General features: G+C 42.0%; 1 protein-coding gene across 1 annotated transcript in view; it reads right to left on the bottom strand.

Moving 5' to 3' along the window:
* Positions 1-20,455, bottom strand: part of EXOC4 (exocyst complex component 4) — a 392,940-nt gene that overhangs the window by 280,122 nt on the left and 92,363 nt on the right.

Raw genomic sequence — 20,455 nt, 5'->3', positions numbered from 1 at the left:
CCTCTGTTAACCTGTTATTATTCTGTTATTCAGAAGTTGTGGGAGCTTCATCCCTGGAGGCTTTCAAGAAGAGATTGGACTGCCATCTGTCAGAAATGGTGCAGGGTCTCCTGCTTGGGTAGGGGGTTGGACTGGATGACCTACAAGGTCCCTTCCAACTCACTCTGTTAATCTGTTATCTTATCTGTCTTAGCTTGTTAGAAGGTCGCTAAAGGGGATCGCGTGACCTCAGGATACTGCGACTGTCATAAGTATGAGCCAGTCTGAATTTTGACCACGTGACCACGGGGATGTTGGGATGGTCGTTAAGTGTGAAAAACGGTCCTAAGTCCCTTTTTTTTTTCCAGTGCCATCCTAACTTTGGACGGCCACTGAGCGAACTGATGGAAGTCGAGGACTACCTGTCCTGAACCGGAGAGCAAGCTTTGCTTTAGGCAACATCAAATACGTCTTGGCTCCTTTCGGCATCCACATATGTGCCAGGGCAATAAATTTCTTCCTCGCATGAGAAATAGACATTAAAGGTATTATTTATTGTGACAGGTACGGACTGTCTCGGGAGTCGATCGATCACGGTGTGATCGAGGGGAGATGGCAAAGACAACCACTGGAGGACCAGTTTTTTTTTTCTTTTAATCACTTCAGAGCCAACGTGTGAATTTACACCTCTCTGCCTTGAGACAGATGGGTAATTACACCATCAGAAGAAGAAGGGGGAAAAAATCCACGGCGAGAAAAGAAAGAGGAAGGGGGGGGGAAATTCAACCAGCTTTCTCTCTGTGGCAAAGAGCAAGATTTTGCCCGTCTGCTTCCAAGGGAAACATCCCGATTTGTGGCGGGGCGAAGGAGAAGCTGGGGACGGGGTTTGTGTGCATCGGATGGTGTGTTTTTCCCCTTCTTCTTAAGGAAGAGGCACACCACCGTCCCAAAAACGGCAAAACCCTCTGCCAGGAACGGCTGCTGCTTAACCAACTTCCTCGGATCTTGCTAATCGCGCCCAAGTTTCTGCAGAGGTTCTCCACGCAGTTGGTGATTTGGGAAGGAAGGAAGGAAGGAAGGAAGGAAGGAAGGAAGGAAGGAAGGAAGGAAGGAAGGAAGGAAGGATATAAGCGAATATAAGTCTAACTGCTAAAGGGGAAGGAAGGAAGGAAGGAAGGAAGGAAGGAAGGAAGGAAGGAAGGAAGGAAGGAAGGAAGGAAGGAAGAAGGAAGGAAGGAAGGAAGGAAGGAAAAGAGAAGGAATAAAGGAAAAATGAGGAGGAGAGAAGGAAAGAAGATAGGAAGCAAAGAAAAAGGAAGCAAAGAAAGAAAGAAGCAAGGAAAGGTAAAAAGGAAAGAAAGAAGGACAGAAAAAGAAAGAGAGGAAGGAAGGAAGGAAGGAAGAAAGGAAGGAAGGAAGGAAGGAAGGAAGGAAAGAAAAAGAAAGAAAGGAAAAAGAAAGAAAGAAAAAGAAAGAAAGAAAGAAAGAAAGAAAGAAAGAAAGAAAGAAAGAAAGAAAGAAAGAAAGAAAGAAAGAAAGAAAGAAAGAAAGAAAGAAAGAAAGAAAGAAAGAAAGAACAGACAGACTACAGTATCAGAATTTGGCATGTCTGAATGTGCCCTTTCACTTCCTTCTTCTGCATTCATGTAAATTGGGGAGGGGGTGTTCCTTCCAGAAACATCTTCATGGTCCTCCCTTCTCATCTGGGTTTGTGCAGATGTTCAGCTCTACGTTCCTTTGGCAACAGTCCTTCCTTCTCTCTGTCAAGGCCATCTTTACTCTCCACCCCACGTCCTCCTCCGGCACTCAAGATCCGTGGCTCTCAACTCAAACCCCCCTACCCTTTTTGGACGCGGCCCCTGCTTGTGACCGCTAATTCCTTCCCACAGCACCACACCCAGGACAGGAAGACATCACAACCAACAAAAGGTACGTTATCCTGAGTAGCTCACTGGAGAGAACAATTTTCCAGCCACGCCCGATTCAATGGCAAAGGATCTGGGGTACCAAATCATGGCCATCAAGGGTCCCGGTTAAACTTCTGCAGAACGGCCGGTGTGTTTTTAGGGATTTTTTTGCGAGCAACTGAAGATTTGGAATATTATGCTCAGGGGAGAAAGGAGGATTGATCTATTTACCAACCTGTCAGGGAGGTTTGTGGGATTTGGATTACCCAAAACGCTTTGAGAAGCCTGTCTGTAACTTCAGGGAAGAGAGCAAACACGCGGACAGGATTAACATGCGTGACAAAGCAATCATTTCGTCGCTTGTTTCCCTTCCTTTTCCCGATTAATTCAACATGGATTAAATATAAAAGTTAAGTGCACGCGCTGCAAAAAAAAATCCAGGGGGAACAATTCAAATCATGGTAGTTCCCGTTAAGTATGAGAACCAGTTTGGTTTAGCAGTAAAGGTGGTTAAGGCACCAGGCTAGAATTCTAGTTCACCCTAGGCTTGAACAGGACGCGGTGGCTCAGTGGCTGAGAACGCTGAGTTTGTCGATCGGAAAGGTCTGCAGTTCGGCAGTTCAAATCCCTAGCGCCACGTCACAGAGTGAGCTCCTGTTACTTGTCCCAGTTTCTGACAACCGAGCAGTTCGAAAGCATGTAAAAAAATGCAAGTAGAAAAATAGGGGCCACCTCTGGTGGGAAAGTAACAGTGTTCCGTGCGACTTCAGCATTTAGTCATGCCGGCCACATGACCACGGAGACGTCTTCGGACAGCGCTGGCTCTTTGGCTTTGAAACGGAGATGAGCACCGGCCCCTAGTGCTGGAAAAGACTAGTACGTATGTGAGGGGAATTATCTAGGCTTGAAACATGGTTTGGTGACTTTGGGCCAACCACCAGAGGTGGTGAGTTCTAGTCTACCTTAGGCACGAAAGGTTCCTGGGGGATGTTGGGTCAATCACCAGGAGAGAGTGAGTTGTAGTCTGCCTTAAGCATGAAAGCTAGCTGGGTAACTTTGGGCCAATCACTGGGAGACGGTGAGTTCTAGTTCCACCTTAGGCATAAAAGACGTCTGGGCGCCAATCACCATCTCTCAACCCAGCGTACCTCACATTGTTGTTTTGCAAACGAGAAGGAAAAGGAAAGAGTATTAGGAATGTTCACTATCTTGAATTACTTATAAAGTAATATAGGTGGGATAAAAAGATCTCATAAAATAAACAAATGAGTAAATAAGTCGAATCAGAATAGGAGGTACGACACAGCATTGCTCTAGCTGCAAACTGTGATCTTGCAAACGTACAAAATACATTAAAAAAAGAGCTTTGATGACAGGGTTGTGGTTTCCCTCTGGACTTTCTTTAACCTTCCCCACTGCCAAGTCATCCCTAGAGTTGAAAACCTTTAGAAGATAATGTTGACACCAAGAACACCTTCAGCAAATAAGCTACATACACAATTTATAAGATAGCTGGTGGGATTTACAAATCTACAGCTGATCTAAAGTACAATCTAGTTGCTCATCATTTGTAACTTACTTATAGAAACATTTCCCTAAATTCATCCTGAAATAAGATCACTTAATTTTAACATAGAACAGAGAATGGAGTGGAGTGGAGTGGAGTGGAATGGAATAGAATAGAATAACAGAGTTGGAAGGGATCTTGGAGGTCTTCTAGTCTAACCCCTTGTTCAGGCACGAAGCCCTATTCCATTTCAGAAAAATTGTTGTCCAATCTCTTCTTAAAAACTTCCAGTGTTGGAGCATTCACAACTATTGGAGGCAAGTGGTTCCACCGGTTAATTATTTCAATTTCTTCTTAGTTCTAGATATAGTTCTCAATTTACCTCCATTCGTTTAGCAACTGCACAGAATTTAATATGGTATAGGAATCTCCTGCTTGAGCAGGGGATAGATTAGAAGACCTTCCAACTGTTATTCTGTTATGTAGGCAGCTTTTCATCTGAATGGACTAGATGAGGTATTGATAGGAAGCAGAACAATAACAATAATACAAAATTTAGTTATTTCTCCCGGCTTAGTCAGTTGCCTCATTTTGTGTCCTTATTCCCTTATTACAATGATTTCCTGATTGACATTGTTAGTGTAATTTCCTCATGCATTCACTGTTATTCCGTGCAGTTGATTACACAGTATTAATGTCTTCTGTTGCTAAATCTTCCTTTCGCATCCTTTTTAGTCACAGCCTTCCAATGTTACTGTATTTACAAGGAAAGTCACCCTGATTTGGCCCACTCATCTGCTCACTCATCTATTTTCTAAGCAAAACTGAGATTTTAAAGATCTACCCTTCAGGCAAATATTGTACTACTTTCCTAATCCTGTTCTCTGCATTTTTTTTCTTTAAACTTTAATTCAATCACGAGTCAGAGATACTAGTTTTCTGGCTTCGTTTTATTCTGAGATGTAAATCTGATTCAAGAGGGTGAACCAGCCACCATTTCAAAGGGAACCCAGGTTCATGAAAAGTCTGTATATCATCATTTAACTCAACCAAATGTGTAGAACGTCTATTTGTGAAACCAATATAGTCCCTCACATGATGAGGAAAATGCATAACTATTATTAATGTTTCATTTGAAGATAGGGCTTGATTTGCAAATTACAACAATCCTGTCTCAGTTTGTTTGTATGTACATATGTATCTATCTATCTATCTATCTATCTATCTATCTATCTATCTATCTATCTATCTATCTATCTATCCTATATCTATCTATCTATCTATCTATCTATCTATCTATCTATCTATCTATCTATCTATCTATCATCTATCTATATCTATCTATTTATCTATATCTATCATCTATGTATCATCTATCATCAATCTATATCTATCTATCTATCTATCTATCTATCTATCTATCTATCTATCTATCTATCTATCTATCTATCATCTACTTACCCATCCTATCTCTATCATCTATCTATCTATCTATCTATCTATCTATCTATCTATCTATCTATCTATCTATCTATCTATCTATCTATCATCTATCTATATCTATCTATCTATTTATCTATTTATCTGTCTGTCTATCTATCTATCATCTATCTATCTATCTATCTATCTATCTATCTATCTATCATCTATCTATATCTATCTATCTATTTATCTATCTATCTATCTATCATCTACTTACCCATCCTATCTCTATCTATCTATCTATCTATCTATCTATCTATCATCTACTTACCCATCCTATCTCCATCTATCTATCTATCTATCTATCTATCTATCTATCTATCTATCTATCTATCTATCTATCATCTATCTATATATATCTATTTATCTATCATCTATCTATATCTATCTATCATCAATCAATATCTATCTCTATCTATCAATCTATCTATCTATCTATCTATCTATCTATCATCTATCTATATATATCTATTTATCTATCATCTATCTATCTATATCTATCTATCATCAATCAATCAATATCTATCTCTATCTATCTATCTATCTATCTATCTATCTATCTATCTATCTATCTATCTATCTATCATCTATCTATCTATCTATCTATCTATCTATCTATCTATCCTGCTTCTATTATTTTATAAATAAATCAAGGCAGCAAACATATCCAACACACCTTCCTCTTCCTCTTCGCCTCACAATAACAACCCTGTGAGGTGAGCTGGGCCTGAGAGTGAGTGGCCCAAAGTCATTGAGCCTGGATTTATGGTGAAGGCAGGATTAGAATTCACCATCACCTGGTAATTGGTCCAACATCATCCAACCAACTTTCATGCCTAAAGCGGGACTAGAACTCACCGTCTTCTTGTCATTGGCTCAAAGTCACCCAGCCGGCTTTCATGCCTAAGGAAGGACTAAAACTCACCATCTCCTGATGATTGGCTCAAAGTCAATCAATTAGCTTCCCTGCTGAAGACAGGATTAGAACTCACCGTCTCCTGGTGATTGGCCCAAAGTCACCCAGCCGCTTTCATGGCTAAGATGGGCCTTGAACTCATGGATCCCCTGCTTTCTAGCTTGGTACCTTAGTCCCTAGAACAAGCTGGGTCTCTGAATGTAAGCTTCTCCTTGTGAGCTCATACCCTGTAATGGATAACCTTATTCCCTAACATATAGCTGTCAATATGTCTTCCTTTATTCTTTGTACACACAAGACGGCACCCCATTGTGTAACACTAGCGCAGTTATCAAATTTGCGGATGACACGACAGTGGTGGGGCTCATTAATAAGAACAATGAGTCTGCTTATAGAAGGAAGTACAAGGGCTGACACTGTGGTGTAAAGAAAATAATTTTACACTTAACACCCAAAAAACTAAAGAGATGTACATTTACCATTATACATAAATTGGCGAGGAGGTGGAGAGGGTTGGTAGTTTTAAATCTCTGGGCACTTCTATCTGGGAGGACCTCTCATGGACTATAAATGCTAACATGCTTGTGAAGAAGGCACAGAAGAGGCTGTCCTCCCTGAGAATGCTCAGTAAGATATAAATCTATCTCAGCATCTCCTTCTGTCCTACTACCGCAGCACCATTGAGAGTGCCCTGACCTACGGCATTCTTGCATGGGATGGGAGCAGCTCTGTAGCGGACAAAAAAGGCTCTGCAGAGAATCATTAAAACTGCCCAGAATTTCACTGGGCTCCAGATACCAGCCCTGGATGACATCTTTGCATCTCGCTGTTTGAGAAAGTTGCACAAGATTCTCAAAGACTCTTCCCATCCTGCTCACAATCTTTGTGGAACTGTTGCCTTCTGGCAGAAAATACAGAACAATTAAAACTCGGACCACATGTTTTTCTGAACGATTTTTATCCCAGAGCTATAATTGCAACTTAACAATGAAGTTAAGGACCACCATCAGCGAGCTGTTGGACAGTATTACTTGGGTCTGCTGTGTGGATGCTTGTGTGTTTTTAGGGAATTTTGGTGGGTGGGGATGTGTTTGGGGATTGTCATGTGGGTGCGTGTGCTGGGTTTGGTCTCTGGGTGTTATGTGAATTTCGTTGTATGTATATATACATACAATGACAATAAAGTATTATTCTTATTCTATGGAGATTCACAGGCACCCAGAGGTGCTTTTTCAAAAGGCACCTGGACTCTGTTTTTCCTTGAAGAGGTTTCGCTTCTCATCCAAGGAGCTTCTTGGAGGGAAAAATCTTCAAGAAAAAACAAAGTTCCAGATGCCTTTTGAAAATGCACCTTTGGGATAGTTGTCCATATCATCCTAACTGGGTTCTTGCAGAAGCAGAAAAATACCTGCAGAAAAATATCTCTATCGCTGCCTTTTAGGCCAGGTGGCTTAAATTGAATACCTTGAAATCTTCAACATCCCTGCTCTTTCTTCCCTCCCCAGCATCAATGGTCATAAAGGGAAGCCAAGCATAACCTCAAGGATGAAATCCACTCTTGGAGGAAATTATATGCAAGTTCGCAGAGGTTAATTTTAAACCCGGTGGGTGGGAGACCATCAGCCACCTGGATTACGAGCAAGGCAAAGATAGAATGGCCACAATTGAGAAAAAAGGCAAAATTTTTCTTTTATTGGGGAAGCGGTGGGGTGCGTGTGTCAGAGAAGTTGAATTGCTTAGGTTGCTCATGTGGTCAGAATTTAACGGCCATCGCACTCACCTGGCCATCCGCCCAGATGTGGAAATGGTCAGTAAACCATCTGGATCCATTTCTGAAAACCGGGAGGGAAAAGGCTCGTCACTTCTTCATATAATCTCCAAAAGCCGAAGCCTGAGCCAGCCCAGACCCTTCTGATGAAGGACTTTACGGTCCAAATAATCCCTTCCTGCCTTGCCTAATAGCCTGCACAAAGCATGGTATGGATTGAAGCGGTTTCAGGTAAGTCAGAAAGGAGATTAAAGAAACAGAAAATAGCCTGTTTTCCTGAAAATACGACCTACCTGAAAGTTAAGTCCTAGCTTGATTTTTGCAAATGCACCCAATATAAGCCCCATTCCCCAAATAAGCCCTAATTAAAATCCTGCCCACTCCAGAGCGGACAGGTAAATATTAAGCTAGGGTGGGGAAGGAGGGGGGAGTGGAGCTGCCCTACTACTTACCTTTGGGCAGGTGTAGTCAGGCCTCGCACACCCCGACACCTGTCTTGCTGGCCCATTTCTTCTGCAGCCGGCAAGGCTTTCCTGAAGGCCTCTGGAGCTGAGAACAAAGCTCTGGATCGATCCTGAAGGCTGCAGGGGCCTTCAGGAAAGCCTTGCCGGCTGCAGAAGAAGGAAGTTCCTGAAGGCCTCGGACAGCGAAAAGGAGGACGGGGGCGACATGCACAAGTGAGGTTAGTCAGTGGATGACATCCCCCGAAAATAAGACCTGGTGCCTTTCTTGGTGGCAAAAAATATATATAAGACAGGGTCTTATTTTCGGGAAAACATGGTGGTAGGTTCTAGTAATTGTTTGCCATTATTTTCAGCCAGTAGTCCTCGGCGTACGACCACAACTGAGCCCCCCCAAATTTCTGTTGCTAAGCAAGACAGCTGTTAAGTGAGCCTTGCCCCCTTTTACCACCTTTCTTGCCACATTTGTTAAGCGAATCACCACAGTTGTTCAGTTAGTAACACGGCCGTTAAGTGAGTCTGGCTCCTCCACTGACTTCGCTTGTCAGAAGGGGGGATCCCATGGCCCTGGGACACCACAACCGTCATAAATATCAACCAGTTGCCAAGCGTCCAAATTTGGATCATGTGACCGCAGAGAAGCTGCAACACTTGTGTGAAAAACAGTCACAAGTCACTTTTTTTCAGGGCCGTTGTAACTTCGAAGGGTCACTAAACGAATGGTAAGTCAAGGACTACTTGTATTATTCTTTGCCTTTTTCATTTCACAAATCTCAAGATTTCAGAAGGTCAAAATCTGGGATTAACGCCAAAGCCTACACGTTAACCGCACAACTCAAGAACCCAACGTAAGACGGACAAATCAAGCCAATCAGTAAAAATGCTTTGTGGGGTCGTGCAGACGTTTTCATGGCCCAACTACGTAATGTCATCAGTGCTAGAAGGGAGTGGGGTTTGCAGAGAAAGGAGGGGGGAGGAGGAGGAGGAGGAGGAGGAGGAGGAGGAGGAGGAGGAGGAGGAGGAGGAGGAGGAGGAGGAGGAGGAGGAGGAGAAAATAGACTATGTTTTCTTGCAGATGTTTCATGACCCAACTAGGTAATCAATGCACTGATGCTGTTACCTAGTTAGGTGATGAAACGTCTGCAAGAAAACAAGCAAGTTCAGAGAAGGGCTACACATATTAAAATGCTACCTGGGCTACACATATTAAAATGCTTTGTCTCATTATCTGACCAATGACTTGTTCTCTTCCACTTGGTCACCGGACAATCACAACGCACAAAACTACAGAACGAATCCAGGTTTATTAAACAAGCCAGTAGGACCACATTCACGTGTAACACTGGCTGAGTCAAACACACACACACACACACACACATCACACGATGGCTTTGAAAAGCCCAGCTTGCCTGCCTGTTTCTTTCGACAGTATAAATTTTTCAGGGAGAGGACAAAAAAATAAATACTTCTTGCTACATGTTTCTTCGGTTGTGATTTCAGATGAGAATTGCAGGCATGACAATAATATAAATGAGCTTCAATTTACAAGGACAAAATGAACAAGTTTCCATATTGGTTTTTTTTTTCTTTTTCTTTTCCCTCACTGCACAAAACAAAAAAAAAGGACAAACTCCATTATTTGTACTATTCTTCTGAACCTTGAAATTAAAAAAAAGAAAAGAAATCCTTTACTAATTTAGTCCTTTCCCATTTGATGAACATTTTTCTTTTCCCTGTTGCATCTCTAATGGAGCTTAAAATTAATGGGACTTCTGCATTCAAGGTGTAGATGGTATTTCTGACGCCTTCCTGATGAGAGATTCTACCAATGGACCACAAAAAGTTAATCATTTGGTATCTAACATTGCGCCTTTTTTTTTTCTCCAAATGGGAAGGAACCAGGGTTGGCTATTCTTATCAATCATTCATATGGCACGCCTAATGTGCAGGAAAGCTTTAGTTTTCTCTTATGGATTTCTTTCGTCCTCAATTTTTCTTAAAGAAATAAACAATAACAAGAGTTGGAAGGGACCTTGGAGGTCTTCTAGTCCAACGCCCTTGCTCGAGCAGGAGATCCTATACCAGTGGTGGCTAACCTTTTTGGGCTCCTGTGCCCAAAATTGTGTGCGCTTGCACGCTCGTTCTCGCGTGCCAGCACCCAGAAGGCAACGCACGCCTCCCCACATTCCCTATACGTGTGCGCGCAATCCCCCACCCCACCCCCGCTGCTTCCTTACCTGCACTGAACACCTCACAGCTGATTTTTGCCCCAGTTTGAGGCCTTTTTCGGCCTCCCAAGGGCTTGAGGAAGGCTTCTGCAGGCTTCTACCAGCTTTGTAGGCCAAAATCTAGCCCCGTTTCGTCACTTCCTGATTTTCTGAAAATACCGGAAGTGACGAAACGGGCCTAGTTTTCGGCCTACAAAGCTTGTAGAAGCCTGCAGAAGCCTTCCTCAAGCCTTTGGGAGGCCGAAAAAGGCCTCAAACTGGGCAAAAATCAGCTGTGAGGCGCACACAGGAGCAGTGAGGTAAGTTTGCCTGCAGCTCGCATGCCGGCACAAATTGCTCTACGTGCCATCACGGCCCTATACCATTTTAGACAAATCTCTTCTTAAAAACCTCCAGTGATGAGGAAGGAAGGAAGGAAGGAAGGAAGGAAGGAAGGAAGGAAGGAAGGAAGGAAGGAAGGAAGGAAGGAAGGAAGGAAGGAAGGAAGGAAGGAAGGAAGGAAGGAAGGAAGGAAGGAAGGATAACAGTTGGAAGGAACCTTAATGGTCTTCTAGTCCACCCCCCCTGCTCAAGCAGAACACCCTATACCATTTCAGACAAGTGGCTATCCAGTCTCTTCTTAAAAGCCTCCAGTGTTGGAGCACCCACAACTTCCAGTTGCAAGTCGTTCTCCTGATTAATTTTTCTTCCTGTCAGGAAATTTCTCAATTCCAGGTTGCTTCTCTCCTTGATGAGTTTCTTTGCTTCTTGTCCTGCCTTCAGGTGCTTTGGAGAATAGCCTGACTCCCTCTTCTCTGGGGCAGCCCCTCAAATATTGGAGCACTGCTAACATGTCACCCCTAGTCCTTCTTTTCATTAAACTAGACATACTCAGTCCCTGCAACTCTTGGGTCATCCAATTCCACTTCTGCAGTGGGCAAGGAGACCGACTCAAGCATCTACGAGAGCTGACTTATTATTAGCAGAATAACAGAATTGGAAGGGACCTTGGAGGTCTTCTAGTCCAACCCCCCGCTCAAGCAGGAAACCTTTAACCGTTCCAGGCAAATGCTTGTCCTGTGTCTTCTTAAAAACCTCCAGTGATGGAGCATTGCTTCTGCTTCCAAGCTGTTCCACTGGTTAATTGTCCTCACTGTTAAGATGTTTCTCCTTAATTCCAGGTTGCTTCTCTCCTTGATTAGTTTCCATCCATTGCTTCTTGCCCTGCCTTCTGGTGCTTTGGAGAATAGTTTGACTCCCTCTTCTTTGGGGCAAATCTATCGTATCAACATCAAGCACTAAATGTTGGGAGTGTCCCTGCTCTTTTGTTTTTCTCTTTTTGGTGTTCCTTTGCTAAAAAAATTTTTTTTAGAAAAAACCCAATTTGTGGCCGGCCATGTTCCCTCCCCCCTCCCCATTTTTCCTGTAAAAAGAATGTGCAGCTTCTCAGTCCTCCAGGTCATGGTTTTCCCAAAGGTGCTTTATTCAGGAGGCACCTGGACTTTCTTGTTTTTTTCTTCTGAAGATGTTTCGCTTCTCCTCCAAGAAGCTTCTTCAGCTCTGACTGGATGGTGGGGAATGGAAGGATTGACCCTCCTTGCAGACTGATGGTCATTTGCATCCTTTTGGAGGGTCATTGAGGTTCTTCTAAACCTCCAAGTGGCCTCAACAACCCTCTAAAAGGACGCAAATGACCAGCTGTCTGCAAGGAATATCAATCCTTCCATTCCCCACCATTCAGTCAGAGCTGAAGAAGCTTCTAGGACGAGAAGCGAAACCTCTTCAACAGAAAAAAACAAACAAGAAAGTCCAGTTGCCTCCTGAAAAAAAAGCACCTTTTGGACACAAATGGATTATGAATGTGGCATATTCATTCAAGGAATGCTATGTACGGTCAAAGACACTTCTCTATATAAATAGCTTGGGAATACCTATGAGCGAAATTAAGAATTATTCTGCATTTCCCAGAATTAATGAAATTAGTTCAGGATGTAGAGTGGAATGAGAATTTTAAAAATCTTACTTTTAAGGGGGCTGGCACTCATTAGAGGCAGGAAAGTCATTACGCTGTTAAAAGTCATTCTCTAACCTGTCCCATTTTAACTTTTCTGCAAGTAACGGCTTCAAGTGACCTGATCTCAAAAAAAGTTATTAAGTTCCCCAATGTTAGCTTGTTGAAGCAGTAGCAGAGAGGAAAGAGACAAATGGGAGGAGGGGGGGAAAATCAAACATACAAGGGCTAAATTTGAAGGGGGAAAAAACAAAACCTCCAATTAAAGAGCCCAGGAGCCTCCGAAATATTATTTGATTCTCCTTTTACTCGAGTTTGCCTTCAGCTGCTTTCTCCAGCCACAAGACCTGTCAATCTCTACCAGCTAGCAATCCTTCTCAATTAAATGGAAGAACTATGTTTATGAGCGCTCAAGCATCCAGCCTTTTTCAAGGGCAGCAATGTGGCAGATTCGAAGCCAAAAGGGAAAAAAAAAAAAAAGATGATTGCTTCGTTTTCAAAGAAAATTCTCATGCCACAGATTTCCGTGAACCGAAGAGCACGGCATGAGTCACTTCCTAGTATTTTTCAATCCATATATGACATCCTCTTCACGCTGCTCTGTATAAGAATTAGCACTTTTCCGGCACTTATCGGCCTTCGCGGAAGGAACGTAGCCATGCCTCTCAAAAATAGGGGTTTCTATCCTAATGCATGCTGCGCGCAGCTCTCGCCACCTTTCCTACGTCTGTTCTAGGTTGCTCTTGAAATGGATCCGGAAGCTTCAGCCGGTTCAACGTGCAGTGTGGCTCATGTGGTTTCTGTGCAAGCCTAGATTTGCACAAGTGTTGTGCAAATTGAGGGGACTGCATTGGCTGCTGGTTTGCTTCCGGGTCCAAGGCAAGGTGCTGGTTGTCACCCTTGAAGCCTTACATGGTTTGGGACCAGGTTGTTGGAAAAAGAGTTTTTTTTCCCCCCCAGTTATATCGACCTGACCCACCAGGGCTGGGAGGCGGAGGATTTTAGAGGTCGCCTCTCTTAAGGAAGTCAGTCGGGTGGGATAAAGAAGATGGTGGCTCCCTCATCTTGCAGAGGTAAGACTGCCCCCTCTTTCCCTCCCTTCCCCCTCATCTTTTTCTCCTCCCTCCCTCCTTTTTTCTCTCATTTCTTTCTCCTTCCTTCCTTCTCTTTCTCCTTCCTCCCTTCGTTTCTTCCTTTGCCTCCCTTTTTTTCTCATTTCTTTCTCCTTCCTTCCTTCCCTTTCTTTTTCCTCCCTCCCTTCCTTCCTTCCCTTTCTTTTTCCTCCCTTCCTTCCTCATCACTTTCTCCTTCCTCCCTTCCTTTCTTCGCCTCTTTTTCTCTTCCCTCCCTCTTTTCTTTCTCATTTCTGCCTTCCTTCCCTTTCTTTTTTTTTAAATAAACTTCATTAAATTTTACAGTTAAAATATACAAACAACATACAGATTGGGAAAGGAAAGAAAAACAACAAAGAAAAAAGGGTAAACTATCTATCTAGCAGTTTGTGGTTTCTTATTTATCTCATCATTTTGTGGCATATTTGCGATTAATCTTTAGTGCGAATATCTAATTACTACTATTGCCACTCCACATTTACAATTTATTATTATTATTATTATATGGTCTATCTTCGGTCCATCCACTCATACCAACAGTTCCAATTCATATAGTACTCCAATAGTTCTTTATTATTTAGTACTAGAGTTAGTTTATCCATTTCTGCACAGCTTGATATTTTCTTCCTTTGCCACCCTTTTTCTCCTTCCTTCCCATTTTTCTCATTTCTTTCTCCTTCCTTCCCTTTTTCCCTTCCTTCCTTCCTCATCTCTTTCTCCTTCCTCCCTTCCTTTCTTCGACTTTCTTTTTCTCTTCCCTCCCTCTTTTCTTTCTCATTTCTTCCTTCCTTCCCTTTCTTTTTTCCTTCCTCATCTCTTTCTCCTTCCTCCCTCCCTCCCTTCCTTCCTTCCCCTTCCTCTTTTTCTCCTCCCTCTCTCTTTTTTCTCTCATTTCTTTCTCTTTCCTTCCTTCTTTCCTTTCTTCCCTCCTTCCTTTCTTCCTTCCCTCCTTCCCTCTTTCCTTCCCTTCCTTCCTTCTTCTTCCTTCCTTCCTTCCTTCCTTCCTTCCTTCCTTCCTTCCTTCCTTCCAGCTTGGATTCCCAGCAGGGGCTGCATTCCAGAGGCAATACAGTTAATAGTTTGTGTGTGAGAAAGAGAGCGAAGACGGTTCTTCCTCAATAGTTCCCATACTATACGCTTTATGGTGGTGTTAGCATGCTTTAGTTTGGCAAGATTCTGTTTTTAGGTGAGAAACAATAAAGAAATCTGCTTGAAAGAATCCCAAAGTATCTTCCTTGCTTTTTGGAGGCTGGTCATCTTCAATCTTGAAGCCCTCTGCTTCACAGTGGACCAGGTTTGACCCTGAAATTTGAGAGGCGAAGACGAGAGCTTTGATAGCAGCTGAATTTACCTCTAATAATCATAACTCTCCCATCAACTTTCTGTTCAAACTATAAGGGGGTAAATATAATTGTGCACATAAAAAACTCAAAGTGGTTTTTTTTTTAAAAGAAGGGAGACTCGAAGAAAATTATGAAGTCTGACCGTCCACAGTTCAGTTTTCTCCTCTCTCCTTTTTTTGCTCCCACCAGCTTGTTTCTTAAGAAGAACTCTCATCGTTTAGTATCTTTTAAAGATATTGTGATACCCATCTTTTTTTTAAAAAAAAAAAAAACTCCCTAAAAAAATATCAAATAAACATTTACAAAAATAAGCAGGGTTAACAGGATAGGAGCTTTTCTTTTGCAACATACGAACCTCGAGCTGAAGAACGTGTCTGTGAGGTAAAGCACACACACCACGTAGGCGTGTGATTACACTAATCTTGACAGTTGCTGCTTCGCCCGTTTTCTGCCCACAAGTCCCATCTGCTCACAACCGAAGCAACGCGTCAATGTTTGGAAAAGATTCAGACACACACTGAGCCAACCCCACCTGTCAGAACTGTGTTTTTCTGGTACTCTCTTTCAAAAGTCTTCAGGTTATTCGTTTGGAAGCCGAAAAATATCACGAGGAGTCAACAGTTGCAGAGTTTTCATCTCCAATCTTGATATTGTTATTAGAACTGGGGATGTGGGGTTCAAAGGGAGAATTTAGTGGGCTCAACAATATGTGTATGATGTCCTTCCCAATTAAAATAAGCCGATTTTCCCTCATGGTTATCGGAGCAAAGGAGGGCAAAAAGTTCAAACGTTTTCTTCACCGTGTATTCTAACTTTGAGCAAGCAAGAAATTAATTACTGTCAAGTCCCCTTCCAAACAGAAAGCCTTAATTTATTAAATTTGCGGTTCACAAACTGAGTCATCTTCTACATTGCTCCGTGGTTCAAATCGGCTTTCTCCATTGTGATCTTCCCTGAGTATAGGAGGAGGATTATAACAATCCCTACAAATTACTAGAATTTCCTAGAGGGCCTTCCTCCCCGTATTTGTGAAAAGCAGGCTCCGTGATCCATGAAGGTCTACACCGCCTCCAAATTCAAACTTCTGTCAAATTGTGTCAATCAATCATCGTCAGCTCCCAGTCCCGTGTCTTGCTCCACATGCCAGGAAGGACAATGTTTATACAAAAGAGAGCTCTTTTATTTAACTTAGTGTGGAATGTTTTTTCTGCTTCCCTGCAAATAGATTTTTGCTTGCTTTCAGCTTGAAACAAAATGCAGCAGGCAATCTTATCTTTAATAGCATACAACACAGAATCATCAAACCAGGAGGACTATTAAACCCCTGAAGTCTGATTTCCCTTCCTATAATGGACCTCCATTGTTGTGCGTCTTCTTTTCTGGAACAAAAGGGAACAGCTTACAATTATAGGTACCTTTATAGGTAGTTACAGCGTGCTCCTATATCCTCTCTCAAGTGTCTTTTCTTAAGGCTAAACCCACTCAGTTTCTTTCCCCAATATCTCCACATACCACTTAGTGTCCAACCCGCCAATTATCCATGTTGCACTTCTGTTCCAATTGGGACATATGCAGAAGGAAGGAAGGAAGGAAGGAAAGGAAAGGAAAGGGAAAGGGAAAGAGAAAGAGAAAGAGAAAGAGAAAGAGAAAGAGAAAGAGAAAGAGAAAGAGAAAGAAAAAGAAAAAGAGAAAAAGAAAGAGGGAGGGAGGGAGGGAGGAAGGAAGGAAGGAAGAAGGAAGAAGAAAGAGAAAGAGAGAGAAAGAAAAAGGAAGAGGGAGGGAGGGAGGAAGGAGAAAGAGGAAAAAGAAAGACAAGGGGAGGAGGGAGGGAGGGAAGGAAGGAAGGAAGAAAAAGAAAGGAAGAAAGAGGGAGGGACGGGAGGAAGGAAGAAAGGAGAAAGACATAATGAAAAAAAGAAAGAGGGAGGGAAGGACGGAGGGAAGGAAGGAAGGAAGGAGAAAGAGAGAGGAAAAAAGAAAGAAAAGAGGAGGGAGGGAGGGAAGGAAGGAAGGAAGGAAGAAGGAAGGAGAAAGAGAAAGAGAAAGAAAAAAGAAAGAGGGAGGAAGGAAGGAAGGAAGGAGAAAGAGAGGGGAAAGAAAAGGGGAGCAGGGAGAGAGGGAGGGAAGGAAGGAAGAAAAAAGAAAGGAAGAAAGAGGGAGGGACGGGAGGAAGGAAGGAGAAAGACAGAAAGAAAAAAAGAAAGAGGGAAGGATGGAGGGAGGGAAGGAAGGAAGGAAGGAAGGAAACCTGATTAAGCTGGTAGTAAACCAGATTGCAAGAACACAACCGAGTGGTCAGATGAAGAGACCCGAACTCATTGATAACCTCACAGAGCAATGAAGAAGGACATACATTCAATTTCGCAGTGACTAAGATTGTTGGCTGAGCAGGTACAAAAATAGGCAAGCAAATTATTGAAGGCTGGGAAACAAGCCCCTTGTCAGTCAACAGGAGTGATTTAACCTCAGCTTATCAGGTATTTAGGAGCCAAAGACTTGGCAGCACAAAGAAACAACAGCCAACGACTTAATAGCTGGCCATCAACACCCCAACCAACAAATAAAAAGCCACATGCAACCAGGCACCACATACAGATGAAACTCGAAAAATTAAAATATCGTGCAAAAGTTCATTTATTTCAGGAATGCAATGTAAAAGGTGAACCTAATATATGAGATAGACTCATTACATGCAAAGCAAGATAGTTCAAGCCGTGATTTGGCATAATTGTGATGATTATAGCTTACAGCTCAACAACAGAATAGAATAGAATAGAATAGAATAGAATAGAATAGAATAGAATAGAATAGAATAGAATAGAATAGAAGCAAAATAGCAGAATAGAAGTAGAATAGAATAGAATAGAATAAAATAAAATAGAATAGAATAGAATAGAATAGAATAGAATAGAATAAAATAAAATAAAATAGAAGCAGAATAGAAGCAGAATGGAATTAGAGCAGAATGGAATGGAATAAGAATAAGAATTAGAATAGAATAGAATAGAATAGAATAGAATAGAATAGAATAGAATAGAATAGAATAGAATAGAATAGAATAGAATAGAATAGGAATAGATAGGAATAGAATAGGAATAGAATTGGAAGGGTTCTTGGAGGTCTTCTAGTCCAACCCCTGCTCAGGTGGGAAAGCCTATATCATTTCAGACAAAAGGTTGTTCAATCTGTTCTTAAAAACTTCCAGTGTTGGAGTGTCCACAACTTCTGGAGGCGAGTTGTTCCACTGGTTAATTCTTCTAACTGTCAGGAAATTTATCCTGAGTTCTAGGTTGTTTCTCTCCTGGATTAGTTTCCATCCATCGTTTCTTGTCCTGCCCTCAGGTGCTTTGGAGAATAGCTTGACTCCTCTCAGCCCCTGAGATACTGGAAGGCTACTATCCTGTCTCCCCTACTCCTTCTTTTCATCAAACTAGCCGTGCCCAGTTCCTGCAACTTTTCTTCACATCTTTTAGTCTCCAGTCCCCTAATCCTTTCGGTTGCTCTTCTCTGCACTCTTTCTAGAAGAGAGTGTGAAAGCTCGTAAGACAAAAACTCTGATCCCGGTGACCGACCCAGATTGGATCCTGTAACATTATCCTCCTGGGACACAGATGATTTGCCTCTATTCACGTGCAAAAAGCCTTCGTGTTTCAGAGCACAAACTTTAGAAAGGGCCAGCCAGGATCCCTCTGTGCACCCGGAGAGCAGCTGCACCTTATACATTTAATCATGGGTTTTAGGTGAAGGTAAGAGTATTCTTATTTCTCAACATTCCCATGTGAATTGGGCTATCTAATTAAGCAATTATCAATCTGTTATCTTATTAAGAATTGATTTTCTGCACGCCTCAAACCTCATCTCGGACTGAAACCAAAGCTTCAGCATTGAATATTAGTTCATTTTCACTGCTGGCTCGTTAGCATTTGCATATTTTTTGGGGTGGGGGGGACTTCTCTCTCTTCTCCCTCCCAAAATGAAATTTAAATTGCAACGAATCCAGGACAAAAATCCCTCCCAGGGTTTATTTTATTGTATTGTTATTTTTTTTTTTGCTTCAGATTGGAATTTCACCTATAATCCCCCGCACCGAGAAGCAAATATTACTAACTGGTTTGCATGGAATGCTTGTCACGTTGTTCCCCATTGTGCTACGCAAAAAAATTGTCCCAAGCTTGGGACAATTGTTTGGGACAAATCTTGTTCTGCTTTTAATTCCGCATCCCATTTTTATCTGAACTACTGTATCTACACTCCGGCTGAATCAAAACGTTCGGGATGCATCTAACAACCTCTATGGAAAATGTGTCAGACTAAAGACATAAACAACGCTGACTTAACGCTGAAAATGGAGAAATGAGGAGCTTGGTAACAATCACAGCAGGCACATTTCTTGCATGAATTCCTCACATTTTTGAACTGCCCATCTCCCTCAAGAGAGGGACCTGGGGTGGTATACAAACAAATGTTAAAATAATAAAAACAACAGATCAAAATTTATTTATTTTACAAAGGAGGCAAGGAGGAATTAATGCTGTTAAAACTACTTAAAAGGCGAAGGGAGGAGGTCACAACCAACACCTTGAATTGGACACGGGAGCAAACTGGCATCCAACGCATTTCACGGTGCCAAGATGTTACATGTGCTTGTTGGAAGTTGGAACCCACCCCTCTCCTTGAAAAATGAAATATTTTACCAGGAATTCCAGTTATTATAATTGGTATAATTGGTTAAATCAAAGATAGACCGTTTATAAGAGAAACTTAGCCGAGGGTAAATTAAGTATAGATACCGATAAGATGTGCGTATTCGATATAATTTAAGAAGAAAAGATCTTACTGACTGTCAAAAAGGATATTGTTTTTTTAAATGTTCCTTTTCATTTCTCTCTCTTTTTTCTTTCCTTTTTCTTTCGTTCCACATTTCGCTCTTTTTTCTTTTTTCTGGCCTCGCCAAGTCCCTGTTTTTTGTGTATATGTTGTAGATTTGCTTTTTAATTGTAAAACTAATAAAATTTATTTAAAAAAAAAGAAAAAAGAAAAATGAAATGTTTTTAGGATATACTAAAAAGGCAGAATATTTCCCCTAAAAGAGAAGTAGAAACTCACCCACCTACCCCTTTGTTAATGGGCCATTAAGGCCTGGGCTACATAACAAAGATCTACCTCTTTCAGGCAGAGCCATTGAATTGCCCTTCATTGCTCCGCCCACCGAGTTTCAACCAAACTTAGCACAGAGACAACCTACAAAGCTAGCTATGACCTCTGACAGCGACCAATCAGGATACGCTTCCTGTGCCCCTGGAAGTTCAAAGCCCAGAGAGGGTATAAAACCCAGGGTCTCTCAGCATCACTTCCCTTATCTGCCCAGGAACCCATCCTGTCCATCAATGAACCATCTTTCCAAGCGGCTTCCATGTTCCCAGTGTCTTTTTCCCCACTTGGAACTGAACCCAGAAGGATATTTCTTCCAATGTGCTCTTCTTGGGATATAATATAATAATATAAGGGTGGAGTGGATACAATGAAGGACGATGAACTTCTTTTATTATGCCAGCTATTCTCTTCCATTATCTGAATATCTGGTCCATTTTATACTAGAGCATCAGGACTTCCTTCCATTAGGCCTTCCTCTAAAATCTCAACGGTAATGCACACAAAACCCATCTTACTAGGACCTGCGTTTTGAGCCCTGTTCTCCTCACCCGGAAGATGACAACGCTATAAAACAAGGGTGGAAACATTCACAACGTAATTGCAATGTG

The sequence above is a fragment of the Notechis scutatus genome, chromosome 6 (assembly GCF_049901735.1).
Source record: "Notechis scutatus isolate UNSWTSFEM ecotype Mainland chromosome 6, rNotScu1.2, whole genome shotgun sequence".
In the NCBI taxonomy this organism is placed as follows: domain Eukaryota; kingdom Metazoa; phylum Chordata; class Lepidosauria; order Squamata; family Elapidae; genus Notechis; species Notechis scutatus.
The sequence above is the reverse complement of the archived record's forward strand: the minus strand, read 5'-3'. Positions and strand labels throughout refer to the sequence as shown.